This window comes from Mustelus asterias, chromosome 12, assembly GCF_964213995.1.
Source record: "Mustelus asterias chromosome 12, sMusAst1.hap1.1, whole genome shotgun sequence".
Taxonomy (NCBI): domain Eukaryota; kingdom Metazoa; phylum Chordata; class Chondrichthyes; order Carcharhiniformes; family Triakidae; genus Mustelus; species Mustelus asterias.
In genome coordinates this window covers 63148588-63161830 of record NC_135812.1, presented here as the reverse complement: position 1 = coordinate 63161830, position 13243 = coordinate 63148588, and the positions used below count along the sequence as shown (strand labels likewise).

General features: G+C 44.5%; 1 pseudogene; it reads left to right on the top strand.

The window, feature by feature from the left end:
* The first annotated feature begins 11800 nt into the window (after positions 1 to 11800).
* Positions 11801 to 11980, top strand: LOC144502132 (U2 spliceosomal RNA; annotated as a pseudogene).
* The last annotated feature ends 1263 nt before the right edge of the window (positions 11981 to 13243 follow it).

The following is a 13243-nucleotide window of genomic DNA, read 5'->3' as shown; positions in this document are numbered from 1 at the left end:
GGCAAATGGGATGTTGGCCTATATCGCAAGGGGGATAGAATATAAAAGCAGAGATGTCTTGCTGCATCAGTACAGGGCATTGGTGAGGCCGCAGCTGGAATACTGTGTGCAGTATTGGTCCCCTTATTTGCGGAAGGATATATTGGCCTTGGAGGGAGTGCAGAGAAGGTTCACCAGGTTGATACCAGAGATGAGGGGTGTTGATTATGAGGAGAGACTGAGCAGATTGGGTTTGTACTCGTTGGAATTTAGAAGGCTGAGGGGGGATCTTATAGAGACCTATAAGATAATGAAGGTGCTGGATAGGGTAGAGATGGAGAGATTCTTTCCACTTAGAAAGGAAACTAGAACTAGAGGGCACAACCTCAAAATAAAGGGGGGTCTATTTAGGACAGAGTTGAGGAGGAACTTCTTCTGTAGAATAGAATAGAAACCCTACAGTGCAGAAGGAGGCCATTCGGCCCATCGAGTCTGCACCGACCACAATCCCACCCAGGCCCTACCCCCACATATTTTACCCGCTAATCCCTCTAACCTACGCATCCCAGGACTCTAAGGGGCAATTTTTTTAACCTGGCCAATCAACCTAACCCGCACATCTTTGGACTGTGGGAGGAAACCGGAGCACCCGGAGGAAACCCACGCAGACACGAGGAGAATGTGCAAACTCCACACAGACAGTGACCCAAGCCGGGAATCGAACCCGGGACCCTGGAGCTGTGAAGCAGCAGTGCTAACCACTGTGCTACCGTGCCACTCTCTCAGAGGGTGGTGAATCTCTGGAATTCTCTACCCACTGAAGTGGTGGAGGCTACCTCGTTGAATATGTTTAAGTCACGGATAGATGGATTCCTGATCGGTAAGGGAATTAGGGGTTATGGAGATCAGGCGGGTAAGTGGAACTGATCCACTTCAGATCAGCCATGATCTTATTGAATGGCGGGGCAGGCTCGAGGGGCTAGATGGCCTACTCCTGCTCCTATTTCTTATGTTCTTATGATAAAGTTAAGCTGACAAGTTGGAAGAGAAGAAGCCAAATTGTCGCAGAAATGCTACCTAACTGGAAGCATTGTTCCCATGGGCTAATCACATTAATGGAAGAGTAGACATTTTTGGTAAAGGTGAAGTCGCCATAGTCCCAGATGACCATTGTCTGCTCTCCCCTTTGAGGGGGAGAGCTGACTGGTGGTGATTTAACCTGAGGATTACCACATCTCAGGCAAGAGGCAAGGTTGTGAAGGCAAGGCCTTTGTGAATAACCTCAGCCAGTACGGGAATTGAACCCACCCTATTGGCATCGCTTTGCATCACAAACCAACCGTCCAACCAATGGAGCGAAACCGACCCCCTACTAGATATTTTATTCAATGGGTGGATTTACTATTCCTTCTAAACAATCAGATGAGATGACATTTATTCAAAATATCCATCAGATTGAAAAGGAAGCTTACTTAATATACCTAATGAAGTATCTAATGTTTGCATTCAAAATTAAACACTATTTCTCTCACACTTCCCAAATTGAATCTCTGCTTATTTCCCACTCTTAGTTTTTGCTGTTTCCTGTTCTGCCTCTTTCTGTTTGTCCCATATTCTTTCTGTTTTGTTTTATGCATTTATTCATGCCTCTCCAATTTTCTGTCATCACCTATAACAATATTACTTTTCAGAGCTCTGAAATATTCTATAGAGTCGCAATCCAGAAGTTCCACATAAGATTATGCACATTACCCATAGGGTCCTATTTTACCATTGCATCGGGCGCGAAAACATGGTAAAGTCGGGTGTGAGGCCATTAACGCGATCCGTGCCCACGTCCGCACAGATGGCCACTTTACCAAAACCCGGGAATGGCGGCGATCCGATTCATGCCCAAAACGGGCGCAACGGCGATTTAAATGCATTTGCATGTATTTCAATTGAATTAATGAACTGCCCGCCCAACTTTATCAGCATTTCCCCCTTTACCGCCGTGTTTGCCGATCCAGAATAGCACCAAAATGAACCTGCTGAATAAAAGTCTAAATCGGGCGCTCCAGCTGCTGAAGAGGCGAGTTCAGAGCTTCCAACAGCTCTCTAACTCAGATCGGTGGTGAGGGAGAGGAGGGAGGCGGGTCAGATCATTCTCTGGTTGGGGGGAGGGGGAAGTGAGACCAGATCGTTGTCTGGTTGGGGGGGGGAAGGAGGAGGTGGGTCAGATGTATCTCTGGTGGGGGGGTGGGGGGAGGCCCAATCGTTGTCAGGGGGTGGGGGGGAGAGGGCCGATCGTTGTCTGGGGTGGGGGGGAGGGCCGATCGTTGTCTGGGGTGGGGGGGAGGGTTGATCGTTGTCTGGGGTGGGGGGGACGGTTGATCGTTGTCTGGTTGGGGGGGACTTGCCGGGACTTGAGAAGCTGAGTTACAGAGAGAGATTGAATAGGTTGGGACTTTATTCCCTGGAGCGTAGAAGATTGAGGGGAGATTTGATAGAGGTGTATAAGATTTTGATGGGTATAGATAGAGTGAATGCAAGCAGGCTTTTTCCGCTGAGGCTAGGGGAGAAAAAAACCAGAGGGCATGGGTTAAGGGTGAAAGGAGAAAAGTTTAAAGGGAATATTAGGGGGGGCTTCTTCACGCAGAGAGTGGTGGGAGTGTGGAATGAGCTACCGGATAAAGTGGTAAATGCGGGGTCACTTTTAACATTTAAGAAAAACTTGGACGGGTTCATGGATGAGAGGGGTGTGGAGGGATATGGTCCAAGTGCAGGTCAGTGAGACTAGGCATAAAATGGTTCGGCACAGACAAGAAGGGCCAAAAGGCCTGTTTCTGAGCTGTAATTTTCTATGGTTCTATGGTGGGGGTGGGAGGAGGAGGCAGGTCAGATGTTCCTCTGGGGGGGTGGGGGGGAGTGAGGCCAGATCATTCTCTTGGGGGCAGGGGGTGGGGGGAGTGAGGCCAGATCGTTCTCTGGGGGGGTGGGGGGAGTGAGGCCAGATCATTCTCTGGGGGGGTGGGGGGAGTGAGGCCAGATCGTTCTCTGAGATGGGGGGGTTAGTGAGGCCAGACCATTCTCTGGGGGAGCGGGGAGTGAGGCCAGATTGTTCTCTTGGGTGGGGGGGAGGAGGGAGGCGGGTAAGATGTATCTCTGGTGGGGGGGGAGGCCCAATCGCTCACTGGTGGGGGTGGCAGATGGATCTCTGGTGGGGGGGGGGTGTAGATGGATCTCTGGAAGGGGGGGCAGGGGGGGATCCACTGCCACTCTGCAGGCGATCGGTGGGGAGGGAAGGGGGCAGGGGTCGCGATCGGTCTGGGTAGCGGGGGTGGGTGAATAAGGGGGACAGTGATGTCTGTGGGGGCCATCGCTCCCTCTTTTTGCTCCCGAGCCACTTTCTCCGCTTTCTGCGGCCCGGGAGCGATCTGGCACGGGTGCGCTTTTTCAAATTTTTTTCCAACTGCGCATGCGCAGTTCAGAGCTCCGATCATTTCAGCCGCGCTAAGCACTGCCCACAGCGCAAATGATTTGTTTTTCAGGCTGACTGCTTATGGGGCGTCTGAAAGCAGGTTTCTAAGTCGGATCTGAATTACACCCAGATTCAGCACTTAGAATGAAAATGGTAAAATGAGGCCCATAGAGTTCCTCCAGTGCGGAAAGAAGACATTCGGCTCATCGGGTCTGCACCGATTCTCCGGCAGAGCAACTTAACCAGACCCATCCTGTAACCCCACGCATTTACCCCACTAATCCCCATAGCCTACACATCTTGGGACACTAAGGGGCAATTTAGCATGGCCAATCCCCCTAACCCGCACATCTTTGGACTGTGGGAGGAAAGTGGAACACCCGGAGGAAACCCACGCAGACACAGGGAGAATGTGCAAACTCCACACACACACTGACCCAAGCTGGGAATCAGACCCGTGTCCCTGGTGCTGTGAGACAGCAGTGCTAACCACTGTGCCACCTCACCCTGCCAATATTAAGTAAAACTCAAAACAAAATGGGTGTAATTTAGCGTAGATGACCAGTGTGGAACATAACCAATGGGATTTCAAGATGTTTGGGTGGCGGACTATAAAAGTGGAGGGGATGGCGGCGAGGAAGGATGAGAATGTGGACTTTTCTCCAAAATGAAGCTGGAGCATTTAAAGTAAACTTTGAAAGAGAGTAGGGGAATTTATCTTTCTCTGTTATTGGGAAATGGGGATGCTGCCTAGTTAGAAAATTGTGACCATCACTGTCACAACCTTCTTTTCCGACGATTGCCTTATTTTTGAACTGTTACAGCTACTAAGTAAAAATGATTCAAAGAGGTTAATTATTTGTTTAAATTTGCAACAGTCGCCAAAGTTGATGTTGGTTTAGCTCAGGTTTCGAACAGTGATTAATGTTCATTAAAGTTTTTTATGTTGTGAATAATTGTTCAACTTTCTGAAAGGTATTTAGCATTGTCATAAAACCCTGTAATTGAAATATGTTTATTGGGGTCTCATTTTTGGAGTTCCTGTGTGAAATAATTGAAATTATTATACTTTACCTTATTCAGTAAACATTTGTAATAATTTGGAAAAAATTGTCCTGAAAATTCATGAATCGTAAAAATATAGAATCCCTACAGTGCAGAAGAGTCAATTTGGACCATCGAGTCTGTGCCAATTCTCTGACAGAGTATCTTACCCAGGCCAACACCCCCCTGCCTCGCCCTATCCCCGTAACTCCACACATCTTGGGACACTAAAGGGCAATTTAGCATTACCAATCTACCTAATAATCTTTTGTAAGAAGTCAGCTTTAGATCTAAGAGAGCTGTGTCTCCCTCTTCTGTTTGGTGTGTGTGTTTTCTCAAAAAGGACTGGAAAATGGGGATATGCATTAATGGGATGAGAATGCCTTCAATGCTTGGTGGAGCAACTGAAGCTTCAGGAGACTGAAGGTTTCTGAAAATCTGGTCACAATATGAAGAGACAACTCCAAATAAGTGCAATTGGGCATTCACATATAATGTACCTTGGGGGTAAGGCCATTTTAATATGTGAGACCATTTGGGTGGAGGGGTTGATAAATGATTGGCATTTCCTCAATTTTTCACAATATAATTGTAACTTACCCATTTATCAGTAATCTTATAGGTCATGCATTTGATTTGCACCCCATTAGCGTGTCTGTGGGTGCAAGTATGCAGGCAACTCCAGGTCAGGTTACTCTGACTATCTTATTTATTTATTAGTGTCACAAGTAGGTTTACAGTAACGCTGCAATGAAGTTGCAGTGAAAATCCCCTAGTCGTCGCACTCCGGTTCCTGTTCGGGTACACTGAGGAAGAATTTAGCATGGCCAATGCACCTAACCAGCACGTCTTTTGGACTGTGGGAGGAAACCAGAGCACCCGGAGGAAGCCCACGCAGACAAGGGGAGAACATGCAGACTCCGCACAGACAGTGACCCAAGCCGGGAATTGAACCCAGGTCTCTGGTGCTGTGAGGCAGCAGTGCTAACCACCGTGTGTCCGTCCTTCAGGCTGCACTGATTCTCGTTACACTTCTTTTCAGTGCCTTTTTTTTTTGGCTATTGTCAAGAATTCTAATATGGAAGAAACTTTCTAATAGATCAATTCCTAGAAGCTATTTTAGAGAGGCTTTTGCATGGACTGATCTTCATCTGCAGAAAAGGAAGAATCTATCATTAGATCTATGACTAATATCATAGCTTGAAGCTACAGTGCAATGTGCTGACACAGCACATGATCTTATAGATGTAGTATTTTAAGGTGGCAGCCCTATTAAGATTTCTGTCATACTGCAACAAACCCTTTTACAAATGTCAGATTCAGAATAAGGTTTTTTAGGAATTCTTCAGAGAGCTTAAGGGCAGATGCCAATCATCTGCACAACCTTTCCAAATGATTCTTTTGACTTTCCTTCTGTAAGTTTTCTCATAGATGCAGCGAGATTGTTTCTGAAGTTTTGTGAGTGGTTAGCCTGATGGGTAGTTAATGACCATGTGCCTGATCGACACATAAACAGCTGAGAGATTCATGGTGGCATTTAAGGTCAATGACATGCCAGATAGAAGACAATTTTAATCATCTGGAGCAGCACAGGGAGTTACAGTCTGCAAAAAAGGCAATACCTACATACACGGGGAGGGGAGAGGAAAACAGTGGTGTAGTGGTAATGTAACTGGACTAATAATCCAATGGCCCTGGGGATGAGTTCAAATCCCTCCATGGCAGCTAGTGGAATTTGGATTCAATTAATAAATTGGATATCATTGATCGTTGTAAAAATCCATCTGGTTCACTAATCCACTTGAGTGGACATCCCTTCTTTTAGAGAATGAAATCTGTCATCATTACCCAGACCCACAGCAATTGGTTGACTCTTAACTGCCCTCTGAAATGGCCTAGTAAGCCACTCAGTTCAAGGGCAATTGGGGATGGGGAACAAATACTAGCCTTGCTGGTGACACCCACATTCCATGAAATAATAAAAAAATACAGGCAATAGCAAGATTTTTGTTGCAAATGTTCACATATGATTTGCAGGGCCCTTCCTATTCCAGAATACAATAGCACTGTTGTTAGATGCACAAATTACATCCTTGGATAATCCATAACACAAAAAAATTGGGAAAATTTTGAATTTGATGACAGTTTGCCCTGTTCTAAATGTTATCATTTCCTCTGTTTGATTATTTTGACTTTGATAGTGTTTTGTTGTGGAGCCTAGATGGGGTTAGTCTCTGAGATCCCTTGACTAATCTTCCTGATCTTCTTCTGACCTCCTTTTGAGGTCAAGGATATTCCATACACCCCCTTCTGTTGGTGTGAGCCATTTTCTCCTCGGTGGCTATCGAGCTTGTGGCAAGTCTTTCTTCTTCATCAGGACCTGTGTAGTAAGCCCATGTTTTTATTGGCTGTCTTGCCAAGAATACTAAGGCACTGCGGTTTGTCCTAATGATACCTTAGTCTGTTTCATAAGAAATAAGACCAGAGTAGGCCATTCAGCCTTTCAAGCCTGCTCCACCATTTAATAAGATCAGGCTGATCTAACATTCACTAAGTCCACTTTCCTGCCTTCAACCCTTAATTCCCCTACTGATTAAAAACCTCTTGATCTCAGCCTTAAAAATGTTCATGGACTCGGCTTCCACAGTTTCCCAGGATAAAGAATTCCAAAGATTCACCACTCTTTGAGAAAAGATATGTTCCTCAAATTCATCTTAAATGAGCAGCCCCTTATTCTGTGACCGCCCTCTGGTCTTACTCTCTCCCATGAGTGGAAACATCCTCCCAACATTTACCCTGTCTAACCCCCTAAGAGTCTTGTATGTTTCAATCGTAGCACTTCTCATTCTTCTGAACTCTAAGGAGTACAGACCCAACCTGTCCAATCTTTCCTCATATGGCATCCTATACATTCTTGGTTGTGGAGTTTTTTCAATGATTGTGCCTTCCTACTGTTGGTCTTCGACCCGTACTCTCTCCCCAAGCTTCAGCACTGGTAACTCACATGTTCTATGTCTGTGATTAAAGTTCCGAGCCTGGTTGCTTCTCTGTTCTTCCTCGTGCTGTTTTACTCTCTCGCAGTTAAGATGGTGCCTCTCTTCATTTCAGATCATTTGCCCCCTTTCCAGGTATCTTACATTTGCTTCTTTATCTCCTCCTGGCTTTCAAAAGGGTATTGCACAATTAACTTAAGAGGAAAGATTTACCGGGCTACAGGGAAAAGGCAGGGGAGTGGGATTAGCTAAGTTACTCTTGAAGAGGGCTGGCATGTACATGACGAACTGAGTGGGCCTCCTCCTTTGCTGTAACCATTCTATGATTCTGTGAAAGTTCTTGTTCTTTCTTTCGTGCTGAAAGGTCGTAGGAGCAAAGCGGATGGATCTTTTCCAGCACCCCACATGTTGCATCCAAACCAGCATTAAAGACAAGTGAGAAATAGATCCATGCAAAGTGGGCCCTTGTAAAATTCAGCATCATCATCCCTAAAAACAGTCTCAACTATTCTAGAGGTTGAATCCCAAAGGCGCACACAGATCTTTCCTGTTAGCTATTGTGCAGAGGAGATCAATTCTACACATACCAGATAAGCCGACTGCTTCTGATAGCATCATGAAAACAGTATTCTACTGATGAAACCAGAAGATAAAAGTGTTTTTTAAAAAAATCTCATGTATGCAAAATCAGCAAGTGGCCAAGTTCGTGCAGTACTGATTCTCTGCCACTGGAGAGCAAAAATATATCTTATTTAGTTGTGATCTGGTACCACTCACTGGGGAAGCTGTGCTACTGCCACTAATAAGCACGATGTATTATTTAACATATAGATTTTAGCTAGATTGGCTTATTCAGTTTACTTTATCGCAATTAGGTGTGTTTGAGAACTTAAGACAAGAGCACAAGAATTAAGAGCAGGAGTAGGCTATTCAGATCCTCGAGCCTGCTCTGTCATTCAATAAGATTATGGCTGATCTGATTATGGCCTCAACTCCACTTTCCTGTTCGTCCCCCATAACCTTTGACTCCGTTGCCAATCAAAAACCTGTCTAACTCAGCCTTGAATATATTCAATGACTGAGCCTCTACTGCTCTCTGGGGGAGTATTTCACTGACTAACAACCATCTGGAGGAAAAGAATTCTCCACCAACTCCGTCTTAAATTAGACCCTTAATTTTTAACCTGTGTCCCTCTGGTTCTAGACTCCCTCACAAGGGGAAACATCCTCTCAGCATCCAGCCTGTCAAATCCCCTCAGGATTTTGCATGTTTCCAAAGGATCACCTCTCATTCTTCTATTGGGTATAAGCCAATGCTGCTCAAGTTTTCCTCATAAGATAATCCTTTCATCTCATGAATCAGCCGAGTGAACCTTCTCTGAACTGCTTCTAATGCAATTATATCCTTTCTTAAGTAAGGAGAGCAAAACTGTACACACGCCTGCACATGCAGTCTCATTAAGGTCTTGTACCAGTGGCAGCAAAATTTCAGTACTTTTTATTCCCTTGTAATAAACACCAAACTGCCACTTACTTTCTGAATCACTTACTATACCTGCGTACCAACGTTTTGTGACTCATGTACCAGGAAACCTAGTTCTGCAGTCTCTCCACACTTAAATAGTATACTGCTTTTCTACCTCCCAAAGTGGACAAGTTCAAATTTCCACACGTTATACTCCCACCTGCCAAATTTGTGTCCATTCATTTAACCTATCTAAATCTCTTTGTAGACTCTTTGGATGGAATTTTACGGCCTCCCTTGTCACAAAACTGTAAAATCCTGCCCAAGGTCAATGGATCTTCCCATTGTCCATCCCGTGGCAGGCATGGGGCAGTAAAATTCCAGCCTTTATGTCTTCTTGACAATTATCTGAGACACCAGCAAATCTTTTAGCTACCAGACATCCAGCCCCTTCAACCAAGTCATTGATATGGATTGTAAAAAGCTACGGCACTAATTATTTGCCAACCCAGAAATGACCCATTTTCCCCTACTCTCAGAATTCAAATTACCATCAGTTAAAAGTGTGTTAGCTAAGCTTTTATCCTAGTTATATTAAATATCTTCCTTTTGTCATGAACAAATAATACACTTAAAACTAATTATATAAATTTAAATGTGTCAGTGCGAGGTATTGTACACCGTTACTGCAGGTTAGTAAAGAGGCAGCATCTTTAGGAAAGGCAGGAAACCTTTATTGGAAAAGAGAATAAGTGGAAGAGTTAGGTGCTATTTTCATCTGAGTGTCAGATACAAGCAGGAACATAAGAAATAGAGCAAGATAATGTCATTTAGCCCCTTGAGCCTATTCTGCAATTCAGTCAGATTCCAGCTGATCTTCTACCTCAGCTATATGTTCCCACACTATCCCAATATCCTTTCATTCCCTAAGTATCCAAAAATATGTTAATCTCTGACTTCAATATATTCAATGACTGAGCACCCACAGCTTGCAGAGATAGAGAATTCAAGCTTACAACCCACCCCCTTATTCTGAGACTGGAACCCCTAGACTCTTCAGTCAGGGATGTGGATGGAGAAAGAATGGCTGCATCAATAATTTAACAACAATAATGACAATAGTGGCTTTAAAATGGCTTTTCTGACTGAGAGTTAAGCATGCTGGGATTTTTGGTCAATTTATAATTAAAACCAGATGCAGGTCGTAAAGTTGCTCTAGGTGAGGCTCTGGTCTGGGAGTTGTGTTGGTTGAATAAGGAAAGTTGTTTATATTCAAATAGACATTGTGACATCAAATTTTATTACTGTTATGTGTGGTGCATGTCAAGTGAATTAAGCATAATGACTTCGTTTGCAAGTAATTTCAATGGATGTTCGAGCCATGTGATTGGAGTCTGGTTACAGAGTTGGCTGGATGACAGAGAATCTTCTGGAAATGAGTGGAGGATGTGAAGATGAATGGCATTGCAACCTTTATTTGCCAGCGATAACTTGGAAGAGACTAATCGTCACAAGACATGTACCCTGAAGGATGCTTCAGAGAAGAAGACAGATTCTACATCAAGGATATTTCTTGGCCAAGGTTTTTCCTAAACTCGGTAATATCTATTTTCAGTTAAATAATTAAAGTTGATGTTCAGTTAATGTGCACTTAAGAGTTAACGTTCAGTTGAGAGTTGATGTTCAGTTAAAGTTCAGTAGAGAGTTTATGATTTGCAACTGTTTATGTTTGAGTTGGTACCAGTAATATTAAATAAAGAAATAGTTGAATTACTGCCCTTGTTTGTTTCATTAAACTGGAATACTTGCAAGGTGTTTAACTTAAAAGCCGGATAACAGGGGAAATATTCTCCCAGCATCCACCCTGTCAAGCTGCTTAAGTATTTTGTGTGTTTCACGTGATCAGAACAACTTGCATTTATATAGCACCTTTCACGTAATGAAACGACTCAAGATGCTTCATAGGAATAAATCCTGTGACACTGAGCCACATAAGGAAATATTAGTTGAGCTTGGTCAAAGCGAGAGCCTTTAAGAAGTGCCATAATGGAAGAAAGTAAGACAGAGAAATGTAGGAAGGGAATTCCAGAGCTTGGAGGGACCAAGACAACTCGACGCATGGCCAACAATAGTGGAGTAATTATAATTGGGAATGCAGTAGAGGCCAGAATCAGAGGAATGCCTATATCTCAGACAGTTGAGGTGTTGGAGGTGGTAACAAAGCTAGGGAGTGGCAAGGCCACAGAGGGATTTGAAAGGGTGAGAATTTTCAAATCAAGATGTTTGTCCAGGGCCAATGTAGGCCAGTGAATACAGGAGTGATAGGGAAACAAATCTTGCTGCGAGTTAAGACACAGGCAGCAGAGTTTTGGATGACCTCAAGTTTACAAAAGGCCACCTCTCATTCTTCTAAACTCTAGGGAATACAGATCTACTGTACTCAATCTCACCTCAGAACCATCACCCCTCATCCCAGAAACCTTTGTTGCACTCCCACCAAGGCAAATATATCCTTCCTGAGGCCAGGAGACCAAAACTATACACAATATTCCAGGTGTGAGCTTGCCATACCCCTATAAAATGTGGTGAGGTGTGTCAACCTGATTTGCATCACAATATCACGAGCTTGTAAAGAAACGAAGAACAGTCTGAGGTGCACCTTCAAAACAACTTAAGATATTATGGAATGTTTGCTGTTGTAACACATTTGAAATCCAATTCACTTCTGGCCTTTATCTCTAGACTGTTTAGCCAGTTTATTGTAAGATTAGTGCAGCCATGCTTATTGTAAATCTTAGTCTGTTTCATACCAGACTGAGCAAAGAAGGTGCACCATTAACTCGAGCAAAACAACATTGGTTATCTTCTCGGCCTTTTGGCTAAGATCAAGTGTAGTATGGAGAGGATGCTGCACTTGGTTGAGGCCATTGGATTATATTTAAGCTTCATATGTTTCATATGAAGCAATTTTTAAAAGGGGCATCTCGGCCTTTTGGCTAAGATGCAAATGAGATCAAGCCTTGGAGAAGGAAACCTCTCCCTCCTCCAATCAGCTTGGCTCATGTAGATCAGGCCCAGGACAGGGTAAATGGTCGCTTGCCCTGTCTTGTCAGCCTGGATCGGAAATGTCTCAACTTGTTGAGACTCTGAATTGGATTTGATTTGATTGAATTGGAAAAGTATATTAAAAAAAACATTGGTTATCGGGCCTTTTGGCTAAGATCAAGTGTAGTATGGAGAGGATGCTGCACTTGGTTGAGGCTATTAGGTTACATTTAAGCTTCATATTTATATGAAGCAATTTTTAAAAGCGGCATCTCGGCCTTTTGGCTAAGATGCAAATGAGATCAAGCCTTGGAGGAGGAAACATCCCCCTCCTCCAATCAGCTTGGCTCATGTAGATCAGGCCCAAGACAGGTGTGAAGGCCCTGTCTTGTCAGCTTGGATCGGAAATGTCTCAACTTGTTGAGACTCTGAATTGGACTTGATTTGATTGAATTGGAATAAAAATACAAAAAAAAAACAACATTGGTTATCATTTTTCTTATTCACAAGAAAGGCTAGGATTCTCCAAAAAAAAACTAAGTGCCCAACGGGTGGGAAAACGGGAGAATTTTCCGCCCATTTTTTGGGCGTACTTAGTGGAATGAATTCTGGCACTCTGTGCATCACAGAGTGGCTCCGAGATTCACGCTGGAAAGTGAGGGATGGGGCCTCATCCGGCTGGAGAGACCAGCAGCATAGTGCTGAGCGGGTCACTGCATATGTTCCGATCTATCAGTAGGGAGATCAGCACATGCGCATTGCCCCCACCCCCCCCCCATCACCAGCCTCCCGATTGTTTCCCAAATGCCCCCTGGCCAGCCCTGATCACCCCCACCCTCTCATGACCAGCCCTAACTGCCCACACCCATGGCTAGCCCCAATTGCCCCCTCCCTCCCTCTCCCACCGACCCCATTGCAGAGTGCGCAGTGGATCCCCCCGCCTCCCAAAGTAGGCTCTGGCCACACCCACTTGGTGCCAGGGAAAAACAACCTGGGAGACTGGTAATTGGCTGGATGTCAGTCGCGAGTCCCGCTACAAGCCCCCCCGCTGATGTCTCTCAGCCCACTGCACTGCTCAAGTAGTGCAGTAGGCTGAAAGAATCTCAGCCAAAATCTTTAAAATTAAGCAAAGTAAGTGAGTGGGCAACATCAACAGTTTGTCTCTGGGCATTATAGAGTTAACTGGTTTTTGTTGGTCAGTAAGCAGAGCTCGGTACAGATGCATACCGAGTCAGAACTTAATGCTCAAAGCCCTGC